Here is an 18,670-nt window from a genome sequence, read left to right as displayed (position 1 = left end):
TGGTAAAAACTAACCGACACCTGGTAACTGTCATCTGACGAACACAAAACAAGCCAGGGGCTCGCAGCGTGTGTCAAAAGTAGGATGCAAAACTAGTCTGTACCCCCGACATTTAGCGTTGAGAATCATTTGACGAGGGGCTAGTCAATATTTTTTACAGTGTGGTGTTAGTGTGTGTCGCAAAAAAATCAAAATCGCAAAATGCCCCCGGAAGTCGGAACTGCTCCTCCTCTGGATCCGCTAGTGATCGTCACATTATGTAGTCGAATCTGGTTAATTCACTGTTTCATCCATGAATGTGACCACCCGTCCTACTCTTATGTCTAGTGTCACCCGTAAGAAAAACACAGCTTTGTTTTAACAACCGTTGTTAAAATTTACATTAAAGTTGAATATAACCGACAAATAGAGCCACTGCCTCGTCGATTTCGCATTACAACTAGTTCCGTTGCAACACACCTAGTTCCGTTGCAAAGTAACTAGGTAGTTTGCATCCTAACTAGTTAGTTTGCAAACTACCTGGACGGTCAGTTAGTTTGCAACGGAACTAGTTTCGTTGCAAACTACCTGGCCGGTCAGGTAGTTTGCAACGAAACTAGTTGCGTTGCAAACTAACGGATTTCGCATACTACACTGAAAACAATTCAACCCGCGTACAGCGAGTAAAACCCGCTGCTGGCGGGTACACCTACCCACCACCTAATTTGACACTCTACCAGCGGGTGCGTTTACCCGCATATCGCAGGCTGTCAACCCGAGCATATTGTGTACCTAACCCGCATAGGATGGGGACTCAACCCACACACAGAAGGCAACCTACCCGTTCGCAGCGGGTACACAATCCGCACATGGCGTATTACCTGCGCTGCGTGGGTTGGGAACTCGCTTTCTGCGAGTACAAATATCCGCTGGTAGGGTGTCCAAATCAGCTGGAGGGTGAAGTACCCTCCAGTGGCGGCGTTCAAGGAGGAAAAAGCCGCCGACCCGCCGGGATTCGAACCCGATATCTTTGACATTACAAACCGATGCGCTACCAACTGCGCCACAGGCGACCTGACGCAAAGCGACTGAAATGTCGGTGTATATCAGATTAAAATGAAGAACTGACGGCGGACTCAATACAGAAAGTAAAAAGGCTTATCTTAGACAATTGACATGAATCCGCCTATAGTGTTTTAAATATTAAGGAATAGTTTGGACAAATATTTCATTTGCATCGGGAAAGATTTATTTATCCAGGCTTATTTTTACCAATAAAATGTGCTAAGAACGGTCTGCAAACTTCACCACAATGCGCCAGATTCGCGGACTGCAGAATATTCTGCTGAGCGTTCCAGCGAAATATTCTGCCGGCCAAGACGTGACGTCATCCAAACAATTATTCAAATGTCCCAAGCCCGTTAAGTACCCTCCTAACTCACAGAACGCAGCCCCACAGCTGTTACAGTTACGATTACAATTGCCTTGCACATCTCATGCAGCCATGACACATGCGTGATCAAGGCAACCTGCGTATAGCATGTCACCTACCTTGGCGCAGCGAGTTACACGATGCAAAACCTGCGTGATGCGCTTACTCCGCGGGCGCGAGTAACGCCATGCGGCCACAACCCGCTGCGGACGAGTGATTGACCCCGCCAGAGGAGGTTTCATGTATCCGCGCATGACGGGTTGCTGTTTTACCCGAGTATAGAGGGCGTTGACACCCGTGAAGCGGGTGAAAGCTACGATGATAACGGGATGCTCTGCGAAACGCGGGAAGCTAAACGGGTAGTCAGCCTACCCGGCAGCAAAAACTCGCGCAGAGCGGGTAATTTCTTCAAAATACCCGCGATACTCGGGCCAACTCGCAATCCGCGGGTTAAATTGTTTTCAGTGTAACTGTAACATATACACTGAAAACAATTCAACCCGCGGATTGCGAGTTGGCCCGAGTATCGCGGGTATTTTGAAGAAATTACCCGCTCTGCGCGAGTTTTTGCTGCCGGGTAGTCTGACTATACCCGTTTATAGCTTCCCGCGTTTCGCAGAGCATCCCGTTATCATCGTAGCTTTCACCCGCTTCACGGGTGTCAACGCCCGCTATACTCGGGTAAAACAGCAACCCGTCATGCGCGGATACATGAAACCTCCTCTGGCGGGGTCAATCACTCGTCCGCAGCGGGCTGTGGCCGCAGGCGTTACTCGCACCCACGGAGCTTAAGCGCATCACGCAGGATTTTGCATCGTGTAACTCGCTGCGCCAAGGTAGGTGACATGCTATACGCAGGTTGCCTTGATCACGCATGTGTCATGGCCGATGACCACGTGGACTTTCTGGATTTTTCTGCGGAACCTGCAGCAGCCTGCATACGCCGGTCCAAGGCCATGCATGCACCGGCCTGCTTCAGCCCGCGCAACCCATGTGTTGATGATTTGTGGCGCGTTGTGTGGGCGCCTTCTCTTGTGTGACCAGTTGGTGGTAAGTGTTTCCTGAAGCTGGCTTTGTCGGCTGCTATACCTAGGTTCCTATGATATACCAATAGATATCCCACTGATGCACGGCATTGGTTTTGAAATTAATACTTTTGACTTCGACGCTCAAACGAGTGTTGAAATGTGACGCGCCACAATCGTCGCTTTTCGGCTCGGCTGCGTGCTTGTGCAGGGGTAGAGATGTGCAAGGCAATTGTAATCGTAACTGTAACAGCTGTGGGGCTGCGTTCTGTGAGTTAGGAGGGTACTTAACGGGCTTGGGACATTTGAATCATTGTTTGGATGACGTCACGTCTTGGCCGGCAGAATATTTCGCTGGAACGCTCAGCAGAATATTCTGCAGTCCGCGAATCTGGCGCATTGTGGTGAAGTTTGCAGACCGTTCTTAGCACATTTTATTGGTAAAAATAAGCCTGGATAAATAAATCTTTCCCGATGCAAATGAAATATTTGTGCAAACTATTCCTTAATATTTAAAACACTATAGGCGGATTCATGTCAATTGCCTAAGATAAGCCTTTTTACTTTCTGTATTGAGTCCGCCGTCAGTTCTTCATTTTAATCTGATATACACCGACATTTCAGTCGCTTTGCGTCAGGTCGCCTGTGGCGCAGTTGGTAGCGCATCGGTTTGCAATATCAAAGATATCGGGTTCGAATCCCGGCGCACTGAAAACAATTCAACCCGCGTACAGCGAGTAAAACCCGCTGCTGGCGGGTACACCTACCCACCACCTAATTTGACACTCTACCAGCGGGTGCGTTTACCCGCATATCGCAGGCTGTCAACCCGAGTATATTGTGTACCTAACCCGCATAGGATGGGAACTCAACCCACACACAGAAGGCAACCTACCCGTTCGCAGCGGGTACACAATCCGCACATGGCGTATTACCTGCGCTGCGTGGGTTGTGAACTCGCTTTCTGCGAGTACAAATATCCGCTGGTAGGGTGTCCAAATCAGCTGGAGGGTGAAGTACCCTCCAGTGGCGGCGTTCAAGGAGGAAAAAGCCGCCGACCCGCCGGGATTCGAACCCGATATCTTTGACATTACAAACCGATGCGCTACCAACTGCGCCACAGGCAACCTGACGCAAAGTGATTGAAATGTCGGTGTATATCAGATTAAAATGAAGAACTGACGGCGGACTCAATACAGAAAGTAAAAAGGCTTATCTTAGACAATTGACATGAATCCGCCTATATTGTTTTAAATATTAAGGAAAAGTTTGGACAAATATTTCATTTGCATCGGGAAAGATTTATTTATCCAGGCTTATTTTTACCAATAAAATGTGCTAAGAACGGTCTGCAAACTTCACCACAATGCGCCAGATTCGCGGACTGCAGAATATTCTGCTGAGCGTTCCAGCGAAATATTCTGCCGGCCAAGACGTGACGTCATCCAAACAATGATTCAAATGTCCCAAGCCCGTTAAGTACCCTCCTAACTCACAGAACGCAGCCCCACAGCTGTTACAGTTACGATTACAATTGCCTTGCACATCTCCAGCCATGACACATGCGTGATCAAGGCAACCTGCGTATAGCATGTCACCTACCTTGGCGCAGCGAGTTACACGATGCAAAACCTGCGTGATGCGCTTACTCCGTGGGCGCGAGTAACGCCATGCGGCCACAACCCGCTGCGGACGAGTGATTGACCCCGCCAGAGGAGGTTTCATGTATCCGCGCATGACGGGTTGCTGTTTTACCCGAGTATAGCGGGCGTTGACACCCGTGAAGCGGGTGAAAGCTACGATGATAACGGGATGCTCTGCGAAACGCGGGAAGCTAAACGGGTAGTCAGCCTACCCGGCAGCAAAAACTCGCGCAGAGCGGGTAATTTCTTCAAAATACCCGCGATACCCGGGCCAACTCGCAATCCGCGGGTTGAATTGTTTTCAGTGCGGGTTGGCGGCGTTTTCCTCCTTGAACGCCGCCACTGGAGGGTACTTTACCCTCCAGCTGATTTGGACACCCTACCAGCGGATATTTGTACTCGCAGAAAGCGAGTTCCCAACCCACGCAGCGCAGGTAATACACCATGTGCGGATTGTGTACCCGCTGCGAACGGGTAGGTTGCCTTCTGTGTGTGGGTTGAGTCCCCATCCTATGCGGGTTAGGTACACAATATACTCGGGTTGACAGCCTGCGATATGCGGGTAAACGCACCCGCTGGTAAAGTGTCAAATTAGGTGGTGGGTAGGTGTACCCGCCAGCAGCGGGTTTTACTCGCTGTACGCGGGTTGAATTGTTTTCAGTGAATTCCCCCCTTCCCATGCATTCGGCTGCTGTCACATTCGTAAGCACCTAGGGAAATATGGTCTTATTTATTTATTTAGTTAGACGCACAACAATATCCACACACATGAATTATACGAGTTAAATATGAGCTAAGGTCATAAGGCCCCGGTGCCTTGCGCCACACCACTCCTCCACCGGTCGTTTTGTGTCTGTCACCGTCTCTCGCACTTGGCTTTCAGTGGTTGAAACCTCCCATTTCGATTTGTACGCCTGAAAAAATAGCCCGCATCATAAACCATTCTCACATAGGGGAGAGTGGGGAAAGATGCCCAGGGTTTTACTATGTCATATATTATTCGAAAATGACGATCGGAATTCGGAAAGCAAAAACTTGGAGTTTCAACGGAAGCCGACATCATTTTTCTCCAAAAATATCACACTTTCGTGCCTGAAATATGATAACTTTTTTTTTGCTATTAAGCATTTTCCTGAAGAAGTGAAAGGGGGCATCTTACCCCACAGGGTGGGAAAGACGCCCCCTGGCGTTGGGAAAGATGCCCCCTGCACTATAAGTGACATAAATGGGCACGTGAATCGCCTGAACGAATCAGTAGTCCCTTCGAGCCTGCAGTAGACACCAAACGTCATCGTAAGGGCCCTCAAAAGTAGTCGTAAGGGGCATCAGAGGCCATCGTTAGGGCCATCATAGTCCAGCGCGGCCAAACAAGCCTCCGTGGTGGCGTTCGGAGACCACTGTGGGGCCCTTATAGGTCTTCATGATGCTTGAGGGCCCTCAAGCCCATCGTGGGGACCTCAGATGCCAGCGCGGCCCGTGGAGCCAACGTGGGAGCCCTCAAAGGATGTCGTGAGGGGCCCTGGAGCCAATAATGGGGCCCACAGAGGCCGTCGTGAGGGCTCTCAGAGTCAGATGCCGCCCCAAAAGTCGCTGTGTGGGCCGAGAGGCCGGCATGGGGAGCACCCAACCGTACTGGACTCTCAATAGTCCTAGATCGGCTTTTGTCTCTCATCACAAGTATGTAATAAATGATTTGAAGGGCTGCTTGAAGGACAGCCTACGGATTTAGGGGGCGTCTTTCCCCATCAGGACAGGGGGCATCTTACCCCAAGGTACCGAAGTAACATTAAATCAATACAATTTGTTAGCCATAAAACTACACCCTGAAACAAACTGTTTGGGACACAGTACACGCATGTTAATGTATCACGACCATAACAAGGGACGCAAAAATTATCTATCTTCTTTGATATTTACAATGTTTTGACACCAAAATATTTTTTGAAAGCAGCAAATAAAAAACATGCAATCACCAGCCAGCCGTTGCCCAACTGAGCTTCGCAAATTTTTGTGCAGTTAACAAGGCAGGCTTCCGCTTTACGCTATGAACATTAATTTCCAGGTTCGATTCATTGTTTCGCCGCTAGAGGGGGTGGGGCGTCTTTCCCACCCTGGGCATCTTACCCCACTCTCCCCTACACAAAACCGAATTGTGTATTGTCATCTGAGCTTTCGCCTTACTGGATTCGCCGCACGATATGGCCTATGGCCACAGAGAAAAACGATTACGAGTCCACGTGGTCACCCAATGGGTATATCTACACGAGATGCATTGCAAGAATCATTTTGCCCTTAAATGAAAGGTTACACTCACTCTGTATATCTCTCCGAGTTAAAAAGTTAGTTTTGAAGAGCGTCCTTACCTCTGTCCGCGAAATTCAGCAGCCAGAAGTCCACAGCAGTACCACAGCCAAACCACCGCACCGTCAACACAGTCAGGAAGATGGCTTTGCACGAGATTTTTTTTTTTTTTTTGCTCCGCCAGCCTAAAGCCAGTCTGGAGCCGGGGGCACGCGCATGCTCGGGAAGTGTATCCGCAGTTGGCGGGTGAAGGAATCCACCAGGCAAACTTGACAACCCGGTGTGAGGGAGTGCGTGACACTTATCCGCGCTATACATATATAATGAATCCGCCTGGCGAGAGTAACCGATACCTATCAGTCCCGGATTTTCCCCGCTATCCGCCACCGTCGGCTAGCAACTACACGTAAAAAGTGTATCAAGCCCCTGTCAGCGCGGATTTATCTGTTGTTTCCAGATATCGCAAGCAGGTACCCTATCTACTCGCATGGTTCTACCCGCACGTAAGCGATTAACCCGGACGTACCTTACACTTAATTAAAGGATAACCCGCCACAGCCCGGCCAATTTGTTTTCAGTGTTGTAACAGCCCTGGTTCTCTCGCAGGTCCGCTACTGCATATCAGTTTATGGTAACGGTACTAAAAAGAACATGGTCAGAGTACAGAAGATCCTAAATTTCGCTGCAAAGGTGATTTTCGGCCGAGGAAAATTTGATCACGTGGCGGACCTGCGGGAGAGACTGGGCTGGCTCGAGGCCCAGCAGCTGGCCGATCACTCTACACTCTGCCTGGCGCACAGGGTGCTCCGCAGAGGAGAGGCACGCTCCCATCCGACTTGTGACGATCAGAAACCCCGATGCGCCGGCGGTTACGCCGGCCACACTGGACCTGATGGCACGGCGGCGGGGCGTGCTGCGTCGTGAAGGGAGGTCGCCTGCTTTCCGGGACTTGGATAGGAGAGTCAGGTCCGCTATCAGGCGTGACTGCCGTGCGGACATTGAAGGGAGATTGCGAGAGCAAGGAGGCAGCTCCCTCTATCGTGTTGTTCGCCCAGTCATCGCCGGCAAGCGAAGCAGCACGCCCAGCCTTCCTGCCGCCACACCCAACGAGCTCAACGCCTACTTCGTGAATGTCGGACCCCGTGTCGCGGCCGGCCTGTCCGATCTCGGGCCGCCGCCGGACATACCGTGCCGTCTGCCGCGTGTGGGGGCGTGCGGGTTTCGTGTATCTGGCGTGACTCTGGGCGCCCTGCGGGAGGTCATGTTCTCCATGAAGCGTTCCGGTGCGTGTGGGACTGATGGTATATGCATCCGTATCCTACTCCTGTGTTTTGATGCCATCGGACCTGTCCTTCTCCACATCATTAATACCTCCCTTACCACTTGTGACATCCCTGATGCCTGGAAACACTCCCTGGTTCATCCTATTTTCAAATCCGGTGACTCAGCCCTCATTTCCAACTACCGTCCTATTTCCATAGTCCCTGTCATTACCAAGATTGTCGAGCGTGTGGTGCAGCGACAGCCAGTGGCGTAGACAGGGGGGGGGGCCATGGGGGCCATGGCCCCCCCCTTTCCGCCCAGCCGCCCAAATGGCGCCCCAATTAGCGCCGACTAGGCTGATGCCGTTTTACAGAGAGAACATGAATTAAAAAGTGATGTGCAGGCAGGGATCGAACTCAATATCTCTTTGGGGGTGCCTGGACACCTAAATAATCTCCAGGGCACCCCCAAATACGACCTGAGCCCCCAAATGTTGAAGGGCGCCCCTCCGGAAACCAGAATATTCCGAACCTCCAGGGTCGATGGCGCCCCTGAAGAGCCGCTGGCACCCACCTAAACGGAACAGTCGCCCCATTAAAGCTTGATGGCGCCCCTCTAGAGCACCCGGCGCCCCTCTGAAGTTCACAGCTGCCCCAATCGACCCATCCAAGATCGATCCCTGAAACCACTGGCGCCCCTCTAAAGCACCCGCATTCTTCTCAAGATCACAGTCGCCCTATCCGAGATCAATAGCGCCCTCAAGAGCCACTAGCGCCCCACCCCCTTGAGACTGAAGTCGTCCCGCTTGAGACTAAAGTCGCCCCATTCAAGCCCAATGACGCCCCTCCAGAGCGTCCGGCGCGCTTCTGAAGATCACGCCCATCTAAACGAAAGTTACAGCTGCCCCATCTTAAGATCGATGGCAGCCCTCTGAAACCAATGGCGCCCTTCTAGACTACCCGGCACCCCTCTGAAAATCACATTCGCCCCATCCGAGACAACGCCCCTGGAGACTACAGTCGGCCCACCCAAGCTCAAGCCCCTCCAGAGCCTCCCTGCGGCGCCCTGCTGAAGGCAACAGTGGCCCCATCCATGCCCAATGGCGCCCCTCAACGCCGTTCTAAAGATCACAGTCGCCCCATCAATCCGAGGTCGCTGGCGCCCCTCAAGAGCCACTGGCGCTCACCTGAACCGGGGCTTCAGTCGGCCCATCCTTGATCAATGGCGCCCCTCTGAAACCACTGATGCTCCTCTGAAAATCCCAGTCGGACCATCCGAGATCAATGGCGCCCCTCCAGAGCGTCCGATGCCCTACTGAAGGCAGCAGTGACCCCATCCAAGCATTGCACCCCTCTAGAGCACCCGGTGCCCTTCTGAAGATCACATTCGCCCTATCCGAGGTCGTTGACGCCCTCCAGTAGTCACTGACGCGAAACTGAATTGGATACTTCGGTCGCCCCCCCCCCCGAAACCACTGACGCTAGGCAATTTTTTGACAATGGGGCTTTCTCATCGACACCAAGGGCCCTTTTCAAGATGCAGCAGCTAGGCGGCGCCGAGCTGGGCTTGGATGTGCCAAGCGAAGCGTTCCTTATTAGGCAGCCTTGTAAGTGCCACCCTCGTTGCGATACCGCCCCTCAACGCGACGCTGCCCCTTCACCGTACAATGCCACCCCTCAATGCAAGTTGCGCCCCTCAGCGCTGTGCCGCCCATTATTGCGATGCCGACAGCGCCTAGCAGTGGGGTGCCGCCCCCAGCGTAAGCGTTTTTTTATTGAACCTGCTGGGGGTGTTCGAACACCCACTTCTAACTCAGCTTGTGGGCCACGTCGAGACACGCAGTAGGCGGCGTTCGAAAGAGCGTCAAAAACTATTACAAAACTATTAAGATCATTTTAAGGTTAGGTCGAACCGGTCGAAGGTCAGGTCACCAGCGACAACCGAAAATCAAATTTCGCCGATGTTGACATTTTTCGACAAAGCGGCGCATAAGTCAGGATTCAGAAAGAGATTGAGCTACAGCGCCGCAGCAAAGCGCATATTCGATAGCTCTTTTTTATGCTCTCTCTTATTGATTATCTCAGATTTGACCTAAGGTAAACGTTTTAGCCTCAAAATATACGTTTTCGCGGAGGACGTTTACATTTTGCTCAGACCTGCATGAGATTAGTTCAACCAGCATCGTGTTCCATTTTTCGAGACAGACAAGTCAAATGAACTAGAATTTGACATTAAAAGGGCATTTGAGAATTTGACCTAAGGTAAAGGTCATAACCTAACCGGTAAAGGTCATATTGCATATTAGTCGATCCATACTTTCGAGAAGGAAAATAATTATATAGGGTGTTTCATTGCTCTACCATATCTCTATCAAAAGTTATTGTCCAAAATCTACTGGAGACCTTTCATGACCTGAGATGACCTCAGTAACATAAAAGTGGTCACATCACGAGTGACATTTACCGATTAAATGTGTCATATTTACCTGCATCCCGATGGTTGAGGTTGTTTTCGTTCAGAAGAAGAGCATTTCAACTGTCTCCCATTGATCCGCGCCGTGCTGGAGGGGGGGGGGGGTACGCCCCCTTAGGTTTTTTCCTCGCGAACATCTCAAAAACGGCGTCGCGCAGCGCCTCCGCTGTCTTTGGTACACCTGTTCATACATCTTTTCTACACAGCTTGTTAAATTTCAGATGAGGGTCGTTCAAGGTCAGGTCACTAGGGCACGTCAAGTGACCTTACCTAAAAAAAGTTAAAAGACCCGCTATAGCTACACCGACAGAACGATCACTTTTGAAACTTTTAGAGATTGATAAGACTAACAATATGCATAAAATGTTCATCTCGGACTTTTTATGTCTGTGACCTAAGGTCAGGTCAATTTTGGGACCTCAAGTCAGTGGGAGAAAAGTGAAATGCGCCTCTTTTGGACGAATGTCGTTTAAAACCCCTTAAACATCGGTTCATAGGTAAACATAGCACACTGAATCGTAAAAATGCACATGTGTCCTTTTATGTGCCCTTGAGGTCATCTCAGGTCATAAGCGGTCACCTATTTTATCACCATAAACGGTTTTTTGGCTTCATCTTTTAATGGAGACGTGCTAGAGCGGTGAAAACACGTCAGATGTGGTCAGCTCGACGATACGGATCGACTGATCTGCAGAATGGCCCTTTACGGTCAGGTCATGACCTTGACCTGCGGTCAAATTTTTAAAATAACCTTTCAAGGTCAACGTATAGTTCATTCGACGCGTCTCGACGAGAGGAACACGAGGCAGGCAAAAGAAATATCGTCACTGTCTTGAACCAAATGTTATTGCAGAAAAACGCTTTTCATAAAAACTGTTATTTTTGGAATTTTTGCCCTCTGGCTGGAGGCTTAACCATTGACCTGAGATCAAATCCGAGAGCAATATTCAGAAAAGCCTGTAAAAGGGCTATCGAATGCGCTTTTCCGCGGCGCTGTAGCTCTATTGGTTCCCGAGTTAGCCGTTGGCAGTTTCCAAAATTGTTGAAATGGACTCAATTTTACCTTTGATGACCTCTGGTGACCTGACCTTTGACCTGACCTAAAAATTGAAACGAAGTCTTTCCGTCATTATTTTTGACGCTCTTTCGATTTCCCCTTACCGCGTGTCGCTACGTGGCCCAGGAGCCGAGTTAGAGGGGGGACGTGAAAACACCCCCCCCCCCCAGCACGACACGGAAAGCACAGGCCACCAGCACGGCGCGGGTTAACTTATAGGTAATCGGTAACTTATAGGTACTTATAGAGAGGTAGCAAAATTGAACTGGCCCTCAATGAAGATATTTGAGAGGCTGCAGTCCACAGGTCATTTTGGTTCAGTGAGTGAACCTGTATGTTTTTTTTTTTTGCAAAGAATAAAGATTGTGCCAATCGATCAACGCATATTTTACCATGTTTCGAATTCGAATGGGTGTGCATATTATGAGAATAACATGTCCGTAGCCTGAGTTCGTTTCCTATATCGTGCTAAATATGCATAAAGATTTTTTATCGCTTTTGATAAAAACACTGAGCTGCAAATTGCATTAATTGGATTTCATGAAAAATCAGCGAAACCTGGTTCTGATACTCGTGCCGGTTCCGTAGGAACACCTAGTAAATCATGCATGAATATATGACGCTACATTTTAGACTGACCCCCTGTCACTAGCTCACTATGGCGCCCCTCTCAAGAGAAAAAGTCGCCCCCTCGAGCACCATGGCCCCCCCTTTCGCTGATTTCTGGCTACGCCACTGGCGACAGCTGTATGCCTACATGTCCGACAATCATCTACTATCCTCATCCCAGCACGGTTTCCGCCCCCATCACTCCATCGAGACCGCTCTGCTCACAGTAACAAACCGCATTTTTTCCAACATGGACCTAGGTCACGTGTCACTCCTCTGTCTTTTAGACCTCAGCAAATGTTTTGATGTTGTTCCTCACACTCTCCTTCTTACTAAACTCCAGCAGTACAGTATTGACCCATCTTGGTTCGCCTCCTATCTCTCCGGTCACACCCAATCCGTTTCAATCACATCTCCCTCTGGTGACAGAGTGGTCTCAGATCCTCTTCCTAATACCATGGGAGTGTTCCAGGGATCCGCCCTCGGTCCTCTCCTGTTCACCATCTTCGCCAACGACCTCAGCCTGCATGCGCCGGACGCCCATGTGACCCAGTACGCTGACGACACCCAGATCCTTATATCCGACACCAAACGTAATCTTCCTCACCTTATCCAACGCATGGAAACCACACTGTTCGCCCTGTCTTCATGGTTCCATGCCCATGGACTAAAGCTCAACGCATCCAAAACTGAAATCCTTCTCCTCGGTACCCGGCAGAACACACGAGACATACTCCCTGTCAGCGTACGGGTCGGTGGGGAGACCGTCCAGGAGAGCCAGACTGTGAAAAACCTTGGCGTGCTTTTCGACCGTCATCTCACCTGGGACGCGCACGTCAGTGACGTGGTTCGTCGGTGCATTGGCCTCCTGATCGGTCTCCGCCATCTGAGGCATTTCCTCCCGCGGGGTGTCCTGCGAACCGTTGTCGATGGTCTCGTCCTCTCGCGCTTGAGGTACTGTATTTCGGTGTATGGTGGTGGTACAGCGAGAAACGACGCACGATTGCTTAGCGTGATCAACTTTGCGACCAGTGTGATCACCGGTCTCAGGAAGTATGACCACGTGTCTCACGCGCGAGAGGACCTAGGACTGCACGGTCCTCGACTGATGTACGAGATGTCTACGATGGCTGTGGCCCATAAGGCGATTACTTACGATGAGCCGGAAGACATTGCATCTCTTTTTGTGACTTTCGGTGACTCGCGCCAACAGCGATGCGACCGTAGCACTCGACAGGACCGGCATTTTAGGCCTCCTTTTACTCGTACAGCAGCCGGTCAGCGGTCCTTCTTATATCGCGCAACATCTCTTTTAAAGGTAGTGTGCCAGCTTTCTTGGACCGTATGGAGTTAATGGCCCAGATAAGGAGAACCGGATTTTTAGAACTTATCCATACCTTCAAAACTCATGGAAACGTCTTAAATTCTTCAAATTTTGAGTACCCCAGTGCGAAATTCGCCCCGACGGGTTGTCGGTCGTACCCCAACCACATTTCACACCACTATGAACAATAAATGCACACACTGAAATCGCTATTACCGATATGCTCATCCAATCAAGTTTCGATAAACCCGTTCATCATCATCTCCTGCGGTTTCGAACACGCCTGTTAGGTGGCTTCTGATGCTCGTCGAGGTCGGAATTTCCAAATACGCGTGGTGCGTCGGGCCGCGCGCTCTGACTTCGGCCAAGAAAAATGCGTCAGCTGATCATTGTCATTTCTGCCACTTGCGTGTGGTGAAATGGGGTCATAACTTATAAGACGGCTTTTTCATATCAATTATTTTACATAAAATCATATTTCAAACCATAAATAATGTTCGACAGCCAAATAAAAGAAACAATACAATACGGGCTTACAGTTTAAGGCTCGACATTGTGTTGTCTACGATTAGACAGCTGATAACTCATTCCCGTACGTCGTATGGTCGTAACACTATAATGACCTTTGCTTATTGTCACAAGTGCGCCGCATTCGCGATTGTTGCCCGACGCCTGTTTGCAGGTGAGCCCACTACAGTTGTTATACATATCTAAAAACCGAAAAACTTTTAGGCGAAAAGGCACTATTCCAGGCCCATTTTTTATTTTTTTTTTTTGCGATATTAGGTAAAACATGGTGTGTCAAAAGTGGAAATAGCCGGTGCGCCGTCTGGCAACCCGGCAGCCCGCCGCCATAGGGAAATTCATGCTTTTTGTCGCTTTTTCGCTCCCTATGAGTCACTTGATCTAATTAGAGCTTAACTAGGAACGAGGCGGGTCACTTGGACGTATTCGGGAGCCGAATACGGTGTTTTGGAGCCAATACCTGGGAAACCCTCCCGCCCAATGCGAGTTTTTAAGAGTCTGCATGCCCAAATTAACGTTGAGCGCGGCCGTTTTCGGTCGGTTTTCCCCGACCTTGTGGCGAAATCGCCTTATTTATTCAACCAGGGTGGGCTAATTCGCTTAACTAGGAATGAGGCGTTGAAGAGAATTATTCAAGGAATAGAGCTGTGCAAAAATATTTTTTGTATTGTTAAAACTGTATCCGCCCTCGAACGATAAATATTGTTGACCCATCAGAAACACCACCTGGAATGCGTTTGGACTTGGCTGGATCTAATATTAGCGAGTATCTGCTAATGCAGTTTCTTGGCTTACATAGTACGCACACAAGCACACATACTTCCTGCCCTTGGTTATTCCTCACTTGAATGAAAATTTTGCTATAATAACTATTCCAAGCAGTTAACAAGTTTTAGTGCAGTGCCAATTCGGAACCGTTCAGCGCCGCCAGTCTCCCAGGCGGCGCGTAACGGCTGCCGCCGGCCGCCGCTCTAGCAGGGTGTTTGACTTCATATCTCTGTTGCTAGAAAAGTTGTGGACCGATTTACTTGATTCTTGCATGAAAAGATCCGCCATTCAATTCTTAGCAGACAACGAAAATTTGACGTCAATTGCACGATCCGCTACCCATATTGTGGTACTGCCATCTATTGACAAGGCTGGCGAACTAAAGCCGGGCGGCTATTTCCACTTTTGACACACCATGAACAGAAGCTTCTTATCCTAGGAAAAATAAAATGGGAAATCTTTCAAAGGTGGCACACTACCTTTAAACAAACTTCCAACGAATGTCATCGAACTGGACCCAGCGCGTTTCCAACGTAGTATTAAGTCAATGTGCAATAGGGACACCGCGGGGGGCGGGGGTAGGGTTTAGAATGTATGTATGTTTTGAATGTTGCGAGTGAATGTCTCTGTTTATTTCCATTACCTACCATACCACACTGTTTTATATCTTGACTTACGGCGCGGAAAAGCCACTAGTGTTTGTGGAGTGCCGGTGATGGTCAATACAATACAATACAATAGGAGAGCCCCACTCACTAGCAGCCGTCCTCCATCGTAATGAGGAGGTACGCCAGCGCGCCACCAGGCAGGACGGTCTGCTCAGTGTGCCGAGGTCGAGGACCGAGGCGGGTAAAAGACGATTCTGTGCTAGAGCGCCGGCGCTGCACAACCAGCTGCCACCCGAACTGGTTTCGCTCAGTGGACAGGGCTTCAAACGCTCTTTAAAACGACGAATGCTGTCTTCTATTACCTGATTTGACGCCGTGTATGAGAGTGTGGATGTGTGTGACTGGTGACATGCATGTTGGTGACACGCATGCCGTTGCACCTGTAATTTGTATGTATGAGTGAATATTTTTATCCTTTCTACCATACATGTGACATTGTGACGCGGAGCCAGAAAAGCCACTGCTGCTGTGGAGTGCAAATACAAATACAAATACAAATACGCGGTTTATCTGTATATGCATAGACGTCGCAGCTATAGCGACAAATGCAGTGCAAGTGGTAGCAGAAAGCAGTAGTTTCCCCTAACAAAGTAGTGGTTTTCTACTACAAATGCTCGTCGAGGTCGGAATTTCCAAATACGCGTTTTCACCAGGGTAGGGAACAACGGGTACGCCAACGACGCGGAAAGTGCCCATTTTGCCTGGATGAGTTACATGCACTTAACTATAAGTTACATGGTAGGTGACATATTTTTTGAATATGGATAAAATAGAGTATTCCATTCTGACGAGTAAAGCCCAGTTCATAAAGCAGTTATTTTTAAATTATATTTACCAGAAATAAAATACTAACCATAGTTTAAAACTTAGCATAAAGTTAGCTGAAAAGCGTATAGTTGATACTAAGATGAAAGGAATCAATAGAAGGCAGAAATGGCGCAGCTGTTTCATTCTTAAAATGTGTTTGCAAGCAGGATTTACGTGATGCTAGCGATATCTATTAGTGTAATTGCGGACGCTCATTAGCTGATTGAGTCCGTGAGCAGTATCGCTAATTTACGCTAGTACAGGGTTGAGGCAATGTGCGCATGCGCAGGAGCTTATGCTCTCATGGAGGGTATTTTGGTACTCCGGGCAGCGCCCCATGCTTTTTGGACATGTTATGGCCTCCGCATCGAAAAACGCTAGATATAAAAGTTGTAGAGGAAGCTTGAGGCTACCTTCCCCCTGAATAATATTGGCACTTCATCTTTTAGCTTACGTGTGAGGCTCGCTTGAAAAAGGTCGATTTAGCATGCAAACCCTATGGGGTAGTAGTTTTTGAGCGTCATTTGTCCTAATGCTACCAACTATAACTGGCTACCCCTGGTTTACACCCTTGGTTTTCACCGTCGTCCGTCCGATTCTTGTCCGACGTTCGTCGTTGTTGGTTGGTTCGTCGTGTTGCACTGGTTCATATCCTTTCAATTCATTCGGCCATCCGGGTTCGATTCTGATTCCCGGGCAATGCACGTGGCATTGCCACTACCTGACTGCTTGGAACAGCGTGAGAGTTCCGGTTAGCGCCTTGGTCCACTGGATGTGGTGCTTAACCCAAACCAATCAACCAACCATCCTTTCAATTCATATCAATATCTTATTCATATCTTTAGATGGTCCTGGTTCATATAGCCTTCGTCGGACTCTTTGGTAAATGTCAAGTTAAAGTCCTAAGCAGATTTCATTGGTAAACTTTTCATATTTTTACATTATTTGACATCCTGAATCCAAAAATGATACTCATGTCTTGCAAATAAAAGAAAAAAGGTATTCTCTTAGCAGACGTCACCCGAGCTGCCATATCCAGGGCCCTGTTTCACCGGTGATAGCAGCACGCCGATTTTACGACTTGTCAAATTGGGTTTCCATGGAGACATCAACAGGCCCATTGCTCCAACACTACCACAAGTGTGACGTCAGCTCGCGCAATTTGATAGCAGCGTGGTAGCAGCAGCCCGTGAAACACCGCCCGGTTAGGTAGGTTGGTAGGTTAGGTTTTAGGTTGGTAGGTTAGGTTGTAGGTTAGTAGGTTAGGTTGTAGGTTGTAGGTAAGGTTAGGTCAGGTTAGATTATTTTTTGTTATATATTTAAAGGGACCCTCCCACCTTAAAAAAAGTTAATGAATTGGTATGAAAGTGATGTCCCTTGGTTCAGAAAGAGCGAAAACGAATATCTACCAAATTTCACCGAAAAATATTCACTGGTTTTCAAGATATTAGGCTTTTACTTTTGTTTACTTTTTGGGATCTCCCCTGTTACTAGCGACTTTATTTGGAAGCAATAATTTGGCAGCCTTAAAGTGCGGCAGACGTTGCGCGCAAAGCAGAGCATACCACCACGTGTTAACGATGGTTTTAGTCTAAGATTTAAAAATCGTTAGATCTCCGCTGACGTCACAAATTCTAAGGGGGCATTCCAATGCATTAGCCCCTTAGAATCCGAAAACTGCAAGTTTGAAATTCCATATCTTCGAATTAAAGCATTTTTCGATGTTGTGAGTGCCCAAACCGGTATTTGCAGGCCATGGCCACCAATTTGGCTATCTCAACTCAAAACTAATGTTAAGGTGGGAGTGTCCCTTTAACCGTGAAAAGACAATTGTTGCGCATGTGAGATGTAGATATGGCAGCTCGGGTGACGTCTGCTAAGAGTACTGTAAAACGGGGTGTTAAGGGACAGTTTTGAGGCGTTTTGTTATATAACTCAAGAAGGGTTGGAGATAGAAGCATCAAATTGTCAGCATTTTATGTGGAATTTGGTGCTTTACATGCCTGCCACATTAAAGTTTTTAAGATTTTTACCTGCATATCATTTTTAATTATTTTTCATCACTGTCCCTTAGCACCCCAATGTGGGGTGTTAAGGGACACCTATATTATTCCAAGAAATGGTCATCAAATGCCCACAATTGGGGCGTGGAAGGGCACACAATTTATTTAATGAAATGTTTTGCATATTCTGTCACAAAACAAGTCAGGCTCATTCACCACTAATGACCCTTTTAGACAATTACGTGTAATGCAGTTCACGCTTCTGGAAAATGTGCTAATTATAAGGTAAACAGAACCAAAAAATACCCTTCTGTCATCAATAAAAACCCATGTTGAAGCTAGTCACTTGTCATTATGTTGCTCTCTTTATTTTAGCCTTTTTATGATGACATCACATTTACCTACATCAGTCTCCATTGACCCACCATTGTAAAAGAGTGTTGAGATGTTTTGTTATATAACTTAAGATGTGTTAGAGATAAAAGCATGAACTTGCCAGCATTTCATGTGGAATTTGGTGTTTTCCATGCCTACTGAAAGAAAACTTAATGAAATTATATTTAGATATTATTTTTTTATGTTTTCTTCCCTGTCCCTTAGCACCCCACATCCACCTCAAAATATGCATGTATCCGGAAAAGAGGAAGAGGATGATGAATGAATGGGTGGATTTGCACAAGGTTTTCAGGAAACATGTGCAATACATGTGACAATACACCTATGCATTCATTTTCCCTGTACATCCACTAGTTTATGTGGTACACACAGAGTTTTGGAGATGTTTCAATTTTGTG

The 18,670-nt window shown here is 48.3% G+C and overlaps 1 protein-coding gene across 7 annotated transcripts in view; it reads left to right on the top strand.

Annotated features, from left to right (window-relative positions):
• The first annotated feature begins 16,431 nt into the window (after nucleotides 1-16,431).
• The window catches only part of LOC122388486 (NADH dehydrogenase [ubiquinone] 1 beta subcomplex subunit 8, mitochondrial-like), a 146,905-nt gene continuing 144,666 nt past the window's right edge, over nucleotides 16,432-18,670 (top strand). Inside the window, exon 1 of one of the 7 annotated variants that reach the window (XM_043379625.1) lies at nucleotides 16,432-16,499. The gene's annotated coding sequence lies outside the window, so the exon portion shown is untranslated. Of the gene's footprint in view, nucleotides 16,793-18,670 lie in introns of all 7 variants that reach the window. The other 6 variants (XM_043379626.1, XM_043379628.1, XM_043379627.1 and 3 more) reach the window with 6 other exon arrangements.

The sequence above is a fragment of the Amphibalanus amphitrite genome, unplaced genomic scaffold (genome assembly GCF_019059575.1).
Source record: "Amphibalanus amphitrite isolate SeventyFive unplaced genomic scaffold, NRLGWU_Aamphi_draft 000324F_arrow, whole genome shotgun sequence".
Lineage (NCBI taxonomy): Eukaryota > Metazoa > Arthropoda > Thecostraca > Balanomorpha > Balanidae > Amphibalanus > Amphibalanus amphitrite.
This window is presented reverse-complemented; position numbering and strand designations above follow the sequence as displayed.